The sequence below is a fragment of the Poecilia latipinna genome, unplaced genomic scaffold (assembly GCF_001443285.1).
Source record: "Poecilia latipinna isolate Pla-1442-1.1 unplaced genomic scaffold, P_latipinna-1.0 Scaffold415, whole genome shotgun sequence".
Classification (NCBI taxonomy): Eukaryota; Metazoa; Chordata; class Actinopteri; order Cyprinodontiformes; family Poeciliidae; genus Poecilia; species Poecilia latipinna.
Window position 1 is genome coordinate 286844 of NW_015113031.1, and position 7993 is coordinate 294836.

Consider the following 7993-nt stretch of genomic DNA (forward strand, 5'->3'; position numbering starts at 1 on the left):
TTTTTTTTTACTTTTTGTAAAATTTTTTGCCCTGTTTTGTTTGTTTTTTTTTTTTTTTTTTTTTTTTTTGGGCGGGGGCGGAGGGGTTATATCATTTATTTCTTAACTCCTCCAGTTTTTAAAGTCTCTTTGGCTGTGAACACATCAGTTTGGCCGCAGTCACATGAAATAAGTCTAGGTTTTGCTATAATTGTTTTTTTTTTTTAAGGAGTGTTCTTCTCTTTAGTTCTCAGGCTGCAAAATAGGAAAAAAACACAAATGTTGACCTTCTCCGTTAAAAAGAAAAGCTGCAGGTGATGTGGATGCGGTGCATGTTTTTTTTTCCCCAGCTCAGTCTAAATACAAGAACAAAATGTTATTTAATGCATCTTGGAACGAGGAGCACCTCAGTTTGCTTCACAGCTAGCCTCATCACAACAGCAGGTCCAGGACAAGTCCTGCTAACAACGGGATAACAGGCCAGGGCTGCGTACCAGCCTTCAAGGACTTCTCTCTCTAGTTTCTCTCTATGCCGTTTAGAAAATTACATGAACAAATTCTCAACTTGGAGTTAAATTCAATCACATTTAGTCCAACGTGGAGTTAAAAAAAAAAAAAAAAAAGGGGGGGGGTTATGATTTGTGAGAACATTTTTGAGGCCAAACGGTTGCTTGAGCGACATTCAGCACATTGTTTTGAACACAGAGGTGGTATTTCAAGGCCAGCCAGATGGTCGGTCACAGTCTGCAAATACAAGAAGTGCAACATTTTAGCAAAAATCTGAAGCTTTTACAAACATGTTGCTTTCTGAGTGCAGCCTTCAGGACAGAAAACAAATTATGACTTCTATTTTCAACCCAAAATACAATTTATTGAATTGTTTTGTCCTATAAAAACATGTCATGTTTTGTTTTTTTTAACTGCGTGCTGGTCTCTCTTTTAGAATTTGTTCTTTTTTTTAATTGCACTTTGATCCATAGATTAGATTGTGTTGTTTTTGTTAATTATATTGATTTCCTTCCTGAAGTTGAGTGCCTTAAAATCTTCAGTTTTACATCCAACACTAATAAGTTTTCAGTGTTACGCACAGCAGATTGACTCAAAGCTCGACTTCAATAAATTCATTGTTATTGTAATTTATCCTGAAGAGTAGAAGGAGACTCGTCCAGGTTACTGTCGCAATAAACGTGACAGTAAACTGGAAGTGATAGTCTGTGTTGAGAAGATGGAGTGTTTGTGAAAATGAATGAATTTCCAATGAAATCTGAAAAACAGACGTTCACCTTTGTTACTATTGCATTAGGAAATTGTCATGGCACCATGAAAGCTTGCAATCTGCAAAGGAGATCGTCCTGTGGTAAACTCGGTTGGTATACATGTAATACTGTATGTATAACACTGCAGCTGCTGTATTTCGTAGGCGTGAATCTGGTGTCTTCTTCTTCTCTCTTCAGTTTTAGCTGTTCGCCTCAGCATGCAGCTCTTCTCTTCATCTCCTGTTTGTTTCCACTAATCAATGCGGCACATTAGGAGCGGGATTGTTTTAGCTGAACTGAGATGCCTTGTCCTTTTAATGTACTGTGTGTGTGTGTGTGTGTGTGTGTGTGTGTGTGTGTGTGTGTGTGTGTGTTTTCTCCTTTTCGTCAGCAAATCAGCTGAGACGGCGACCGCTGACTGACTGGCTCCCAATGTTAGCTGGAAGTCTGACTTGAGGTTGAAAGTATGTCTGGATGCATGTTTCACATGCCTGAGACAGCAAATAAGGCCTGACGTCGCACCTGTGATAGAGAATGGAAAAACACCTGCAGGGCTATTGATAATAGCTGAGAGTCAAGCAGAGCAAACTGAACTTATCAGCAGGACATCTTAAAACACAGGAAGTCCATGCAACAGAGGAGAGAAGGAGATGTAAGAAGAGAAAGGGAGTAAAAGTGGACTAAAAAATATGCATCTCCTTCAGATTGATTCTGCTTTTGCTTTTTTCACATTTAAATCACTCAGATTATTAAATAAATGTCAACATTAGACGACGATAATCTGAGTGAACACACAAAAGCATACAATTTTGTTTTTTGTTTTTGACAGATAAAGCTCTACCTAAAACAACCTGGGCTTATACCAAAATACAAGTCGGACTTGATGCAATCCGCTGCGTTTCCTTAGACATAAATGTTTTAATTTAATAGGAATAATGATCACTGTTCGATAACGAGGATTAATTGGAATGCATGTGTGATGGACTGAAATTACTTTTTTTGTAAAAAGCTCTCTAGAGAACAAAATCCTGATCACCGGTTTGTGACTTTAACTTCAAAAATATTTGAGTTTTGCAGCGCGGACGAGGCGATGTCATCCAAGCACACCGACAAAATGCAGGTTTTGAAGAGACCTAATTAACCCTCAAGAATTAATTTAGATTGAGATGCTGTATTCCAGATGTTTGAACTGATTTTATTTAAGATCTGAAACGTTTGAGTTTGGCATTGGAGCACAAAGAGAAGGGATTAATAAGGAGGCCAAAATTTCTCAACACTACTGCAGGCTAGCAGGTAGTGCTTTTAATTTACTTCAGCTTCTTGTGAAATGTTGTTATTTCTGGGACAGATCTTTGGAAATACTTCAGGTGAAATATCTGTTTCAGAGTTTTGCGCAATGTGCGCGTCTTTTTTTTTTAAGCCCCTAAGGTGCAGGGCGGTCGGGAAGCGTATCGATGGGGAAAAGGCAGACTGACATAAACCTTTTAAAACAACGGAAACAATTTCTGCATTCTGATTACTGAAATTTAAAAGTGCTGTGTTGTTCTATCACCCCCGTTTCATACCGGACCTTACAGCACCGGTGTTAACGCTATAAAATTAACGCTCTCTGTCGTGGTATCACCAATGGAGGGATTTCTTTATTTAAATGGGTTAATTTTTCAGAGGGAGACACAGTGAGGGTATCGTGATTTTAGCTACCAGTAGCAGGAGAACGGAGCTGCGCCAAGAAGCTAACATAAGCTACAAACACTGAAGAGAAGAAGAGCTGCAATTGATACAGTTGCAGCAAAGCATGGTTTAATGTTACACAATGCAGTTTTACCAAGTTGCTCAAAGTCTAAACTGGAATTGTTGTGCATATAAGGTGTAAAGTTTACCTTCGACCAAACGTCCCCCCCAAAGGCATCCCAGCGCCCCCCTTTTGTAAAAATGTCCGCCAGCGCCCCCTGCCGTCCTCTGAACGCCCCCTGGGGGGCGGTACCGCCCACGTTGAGAACCGCTACTTTAAATTATCATTTGTGTGACTGGAGGTGTGGAAACTTTAACCACGCCTCCCTCCCTCTCTGGCGTTGACATTTGCGCATCACGCAAGTGAAAACAAGCGTTGCATCAACTTGTAAAAGCCACCAGGAATGTGTTTGGTAAAAGTCCTAAATTTCAGGAATAGCTGACATCCCAAAATGCCTTTAAAGCAAACAACCAACCGCTGCTGTTTAAAATTAAACTCACCAAACAAGTCGGTGTTTAAAGATGCGCAGCGACGTGTCACTCCGATAACAGCCGCCACCTGTCTAATCTTTACCAGCATCCTGGTGAGGTTGGTTATTTTTGCACACTCCGAATGTTTATGCTCTAATTTTGTCTATTTTCCTCCTCCAGTGTTTTTAAACTGGGGCTTATTTAAAGAGAGCCGACACACTGTGCCCTCAAATTTGGCCGCTGTCAGGCGCAATCGCCACACACAAACTTCTGGTACTGCGTCAAGTTTAAACCCCATCACACAGTTTGCGAACCTCTTGCTGAACTTTTACACCCATCCGACTTCCCCTGATCCCCGACTTCCTCATCCGTCTCCATGTGAGAACGTAAACAAACACTGTTTTTATTATTGTCATTGTGGGAAGTTCTGCTACACAACAGTCTCCCCCCTCCACACCAAGTTCCCCTTCCCATTCTCAGCTTCTAGCGGGCCTCCCGGAGGTCAGAGGGCAGCGCTGCGGTCAGTCAGGTCTGAGCTGCAGGATGTTGAAGTGCTTTGCCCCGGGGGCTGCGGCTAGAAATAGGATGCGAGAAGAGCGGACGCTTGCAGCCTTGCTCCTGCAACTCCGTAACGGTGTTACGTCAATCCGCGTTTCCCCATCCACACGTAAACGCGGGCACACACCTCTGACCGAAATGCCAAACAAGCGACAAACAGCTCGTACTTAGCCCTCGTTCCGCTGCGCCGACAGCAAGAGCAAAAGGGTACACTGCGGAGGAAACTAATCAAGTGCTTTGGCAGTTTGTTTGGCCGCCTTGTTACTTGTAATTTTGTTCGAGGAGGAGGAAATAGCTGTACCGACCTGAGGCCAAGTTACCGTCAAGAGTAGCAGTTATTCCTCCGCTCCCCTGTAATTGATGCTGCCACGAAAATCGCAATCCGCCTTTGATCCTCTGGGAAGAAACAGTTCTCGCCTTGGATGTGGCGTTTGCAGCGTCCAGGATGGGTGGTGTGCAGCTCGGTCTGGTTCCTCTGTAAACACCAATACAATGCCGCTGCATTTATCCCATAACCCTGCCTCGCTCTCAGGAAGTCATTAAGTGTTTTCCCCTTTCTCCTATTTGGCTCCAGTCGATCCGTGTGTGGTGACAAGACAAGGGGGGTTTGCCTTGCGAATGCACCTGAAAGAAAAGCAACACTTTGTTTGCTATAAACCATAAAAAGGATACAGCTCTGCTGTAAATATTGTATTTTAAACATGTTTTGGTGCCGACTACCAAAAAACCCGCAAATCTTACTACGCATTTTTGGAGTAATTTCTAGTGTAAATATCTTAGTACACTTGAAATAATACAAAACTAACTTTTAGATCATTTTTTTAGCAGGAAAAGATGAGCTTGTTTTAAGTCAATAATTTCTTAAATTGATGAAAAATTACTAGTTCCACTGGTAGATGATTTCAGTGGAACTACTTTTTCATCAATATTAAGGAATTACTGACTTAAAACAATCTCCTATTTCTTGTAAGTTATTTTTATCTAGTTTCAAGTGTACTAAGACATTTGCACTAGAAACTAAACCCAAAATGACTTGGTAAGAGTTTGTGTTTTTCAGCGTTTTTGTCCTGCTGAACTCAATAATCAGTTGTGAAACATCACAACACTTCTGCTGCTGTTCAAAACTAAAACATCATTTCTAAACACTGAATTTACCTTCTTTTCAGTTTTGCTTTATTTTTTTCTCTGTGTTTTCAAATCTGTAATCAATGGGTGACTAATAATTGCTTGACCTTTGACCTGCTTCATCATGCTTCTACAGAAACTCTAACAAAACCTCCACCTTGTGTTCCCTCTGAGCGAGGTGTTCAAACCCCACCGACATGCATATGGGAGGGTTTAGTGGGCAATAAATGGGCTGAATAATGGGCTCCACATGTGACTGTCTAATGTCCACAGTGGGTTTGCTACATTAACTTTGCTCTGATACCTTACGCTCTTCCTGAGCTCCCCTGGGGAGTCACAGCAGGTCCACCTCTTCTATTCCCAAACGTCTTGTTCCTGCTTTTCCCCCATGAGAATTCCCAGGTCGATTCACTTCATCAGGTAGCTTTTCCCGCTCTCTAAGGTGGGTCAAAGCCTGCCGCCTCAAGCTCCTGCACCTTCTTTTTCCCAGGTGTAAAGGATGGCCGGATATTCCTAAATTTCAGAAGGAAACTTTTACTAGTAGCTTTCCAGAGACACTCACAAAAACTAAAACTCTGGGGAAAAATAACTTCAAAGCAATAAAACTGAACTGATAGAATATACCGGATGACCCCACTGCTCTTCATGTTTGTGTAAGATACTATCTACTGGCTGTTGCTCCACAAAGTCACCTTTCAGATCTCTTCCTCCAATGGGAGACAGTGAAGCACTGCAGCATTTCATCTCAACACACCATGTGCCACTATGCGGTCCAGCTCAAAGTTAAAAGTTTCAGTGTATTACCGTCTTCTTAGTCACGTGTATGTAAAATTGTGCATGCGTGACTGGACGTGTACAATTGCACATGGGAACAGAAGCAACAAAACAACAGCGTTCGTCCAATCTGGACTTGAGAGGAAACAGAAGAGCCATCTTCTGATATTGTCCAGTCCACTTCGTCTTCCTGAAGTCCTTTCCACGACCCGAGACCTGTGACTTTGACCTTGTACTTAAGGAGCGTCTCCTCCTGCATGTATTGCTTTCTGTTGTCGCTCTCTTACAATATGTGGATAAAGCTGTCAGCGACACATCCTCTTAGGAAGCATATTCAGATGGAGTGGCCTTCCTTCCCCGCTTCTTATCTGGGATAAAACAGGTCATGGTACCCTGCGCTCTGACTTCTGGGGCCTCGAGGAGCACGTCAGTGTGAGAATAGGGAATATTTGATTTCACACGTGAAGTGAAAATGAGGAGGACAAAAGTGCAGAAGGTTGTGTGGAAGGTCATGGTTGAGACAGAACAGGGAGGAGAGGATGCGTGCATAACCACGTAAACGGAGGCAAGTTGTGTGTTCGACGTCACAGAAAATGCATGATGAAGGAAAGAGCATGAGTGAAGGCGGACTTCTATATTTCTGGACATTACATAAGAGATAAAACTGCCCCATTCAGGATGTGAAGCCTTTGCTTTAGAAAACAAAATGGCTACCATGTCCTGAACATCTTGTCTTCACGGTGTGTGAAGAATCAACTTACTCAGACTGACATACAGGAAAACAATTGAAGGTTAGATTGTTGTATGTGCTAACAATGATCCAGTTCAAGGCCAACGCAGTTATGTTTCTCACAAAGAACAGTTTGACGACATGGGAAGACAGATGGAGGAAGAAAAACTATTAGACTCTATAAAAGACCAGGGACACAGTGGTGGAAGTTCGTCCTGCAGCCGGACAACAAACCAAAACATGAAATCAGGTCAACAAAGGATTGGATTAAAGAATATATATTAAAAGTGGCCAAGTCAAAGTCCAAACCACAATCCAATTAACAGCCTGGGGCAAGATCTTTATCCAGTCAGATTGAATTATTTTGAGAAGCAGATGAAGCTTTTTTTTTCTTTTTTTTTCTTTTCTTTTTTTTTTTACAAAAGAATGTGCAAAATTTTCTTTCTCTAGATGCACTTTTCCCCCCCATTTTTTTAAAATTATGTTTATTAGTCTTTTAGTTGAAACATGGGTCTCCACATTTCTGGCTAAGTGGATTGACTCACCAAAGTTTTCGAGTTTAATTTTATTTATTTATGTTTTTGAAACTTAAATATCAGTTTCCTTCTCCTTTCCAAATATGCACAATATTGTGTTGATTTATCACAAAAAATCCCAATGAAATACATTGAAGTTTCTAATTTTAACTAAGAAAACAGTGGGGGCAGGGGGCACTTACAAGGCACTCTGTTTTGAACTTTGAACCTAAAACAAGAAAACTGAAAACACCTTTTCATACTCAAAGACCAACAAAGGGACAAAGGACAAATATTAAAATGGGTGCACACAGTATCATACACATGACGACATGCTGGTTGAGTGGTTTGGCGTCAGATGTGGAGTCAGAAAGGACAGACGCTTTTGCTTTTCCCGAACCATGAACAGGAGGGTCTGAAGTGCAGAAGCAGAGAGCACAAAGGAGCAAATCAACAACACAGGGAATGAGCTGAAGAGGATAATCCCAGCATGTTTTGTATCTCTAAACCCGTGACCCTCTCCTTGGTGGACCCAGCCAATCACACGCACACACACAGAGACCAAACGCTACCTCCTGCCTTCCCCTGACAGCTAATTACTGAGGTTTCCACTTGGACAAAGGAAAGATGCTCTTTCCCCAGAAACGTCTTAATCCTTCTGTTTACTAGCTGCAGCTCAGGCGGCTGCAGAAAGAGTCGGTGGAAATTATTTTAACCCTCATCTGTGTGAGTGTAAGGCATGCAGTCTTACAAACATTTTAGATTAAATGCATGAAGAGAATGTTAATGCACGCATCTGCTGCTGTTTAATTTATTCTGTACAGTTAAGGTGCATATAGACTCTGCTGCCAGTT